This window comes from Silene latifolia, unplaced genomic scaffold (genome assembly GCF_048544455.1).
Source record: "Silene latifolia isolate original U9 population unplaced genomic scaffold, ASM4854445v1 scaffold_122, whole genome shotgun sequence".
NCBI classification, from domain to species: Eukaryota; Viridiplantae; Streptophyta; class Magnoliopsida; order Caryophyllales; family Caryophyllaceae; genus Silene; species Silene latifolia.
Window position 1 is genome coordinate 1,062,036 of NW_027413128.1, and position 2,077 is coordinate 1,064,112.

A 2,077-nucleotide genomic window follows, 5' to 3' on the forward strand; every position below is an offset into this window, starting at 1 on the left:
AAGCCTAATCACAATGGGCTCCTTCTCCTTGGCCTTTTCTTCACTTTTCTTTGAAACTTCTTGATTTGTTGGTTCATCTTCCTTAGAGCTTTGCACAACTTCTTCTTTGTCACTAGCTTCCACAACTTCATCCTCAACTTGCTTCTTTGGTCCTTCATATCTCGTACCACTCCTCAAGTGGATGGCACTAACCGTTTCATGTCTTGGGGGATTACCTTGAGGTGGTAATTGCCTCTTTTGTCTTTGAGAGATTGAAGTTGCTGGTTGGGTCATTTGAGTTTCCAACATTTTTGCGTGGGCTAGGATGTTGTTGATGGTGATGTCCTTTGCTTGGCTATCTTTTTGCATTTAAATGAAAAACTCTTGTTGATTCTTTTGCATTTGGAGGACCGCTTTTTGAACATCAAAACCTTGGTCATTTTGTTGATTGTATGGAGTTTAATTTTGGTAACCATGGTTTTGGTTGAAAAAGGGTCTTTGATTTTTGTTTCTCATGGGAGGTGGGGTGTATGGTTGTTGAGGGTTTTGAACATTTTGGCTTTTTTATGAGAGATTTGGGTGGAATTTGGTGTTTTCATTGTAATAGTTGGAATAAGGGGTACCACTCTTGTATGCTTTAAAGGCATTCACTTGTTCATTTGTTCCCCTACATTCACTTTGCTCATGTCCCAAAGTTCCACAATTCTCACATGTCCCACTTGGGATTGATGAAGAGGCTACCATGGCATTAACATGATGCTTTGGTGATTTTGAGGCTTCTTCAAGTTTAGCCATAGCCTTTTCAAACTTTAAGTTAATGGTATCAATATGAGCACTAAGTTGAGCACCCAATTGAGTAATAGAGTCCACTTCATGCTTTCCTCCTCTAGTAGCCTTGCGAGGTCTACTATATTGTGAATTATGGACCGCCATTTCCTCAATCTTGTTCCTAGTTTGATTATCGTCAACTTCGGTGAACATACCATTTGATCCCATGTTGAGAATGTTTCTTGAGTCTTCATAAAGACCATTTCAAAATTGTTGTACCAAGAACCACTCGCTAAGTCCATGATGAGGACATGAGCGACAAATTCCTTTGAATCGCTCCCAAGCGTCATACAAAGATTCTTCATCCCTTTGCTTAAAACCCGTAATTTGAGCTCTTAGCATGTTAGTCTTTTCCGGAGGGTAGAATTTTTTGTAGAAAGCTAGAGCCAAATTCTTCCAAGAGTCAATTCCAAGAGTAGCTTTATCAAGGCCTTTCAACCATTGTTTTGCGGTGCCAATTAGAGAAAAAGGAAATAAGACCCATCGAATTTGGTCTTGAGTCACACCGGTTTGTGAAATCGCATCACAATAGTCACAAAAAGTCTCCATGTGAGAGTGAGAGTCTTCACTAGGCATCTCCCCAAATTGGCTTCTTTCGACTAATTGGATAAATGCGGATTTAGCAATGAAATTTCCGGTTAAGTGTTGTGGTGTGGGAGTACCATTGGGTAGGTTCTCCTCGGTTGGTACTGAATGTGATGAAAATTTAGGCATTGTGGGTTGATTTTGTGATTGATTTGGTGTTGGGTTCTCCTCACCTTCTCTTGCAAAAGGGTTGATGAACTCAATAGTATTTGGTTGAATATCTACAACTTCACCAATTCCTCTCAAAGTACCTCTAGCAAGTCTTCTATTGGTTGTCAAAGTCCTTTCAATTTCGTGATTAATGGGTAACAAGTTACCTTGTGATCTTCTAGACATGCAAAATATCAAACAACTCGAAAACAATTAGAACAAACCTTGAGGAGTTTTACTTCCCCAAGGCAAAGAAAGACACAACTAATAACAATCTAAGAAAATCAAATCAAGTTAACACCGTCCCCGGCAACGGCGCCATTTTTGGTCGGACTCACTTGGAGCTTAATTTTCGGTTACTTGTCGTTAGGAGCACCTACACCAAAACAATATTTATAACTTCACAAACAACTCTACTTTTAGTAAAGAGTCAAGTAAAGGTCGGATCCCAAGGGACGGGTATTGATGTAGGATTTTCGATTGCAAGTAGCGGTGTCTAGGGGTGTCACGATTTGGGTTGAGATAAGAAGATCAC

At 39.9% G+C, this 2,077-nt stretch overlaps 1 non-coding gene across 1 annotated transcript; it reads left to right on the top strand.

Moving 5' to 3' along the window:
- Positions 1–1,042: 1,042 nt before the first annotated feature.
- LOC141637619 (small nucleolar RNA R71) lies at positions 1,043–1,149 on the top strand. The gene has a single exon (XR_012541827.1). It is a non-coding gene; the product is annotated as a small nucleolar RNA R71 (small nucleolar RNA).
- Positions 1,150–2,077: the final 928 nt, after the last annotated feature.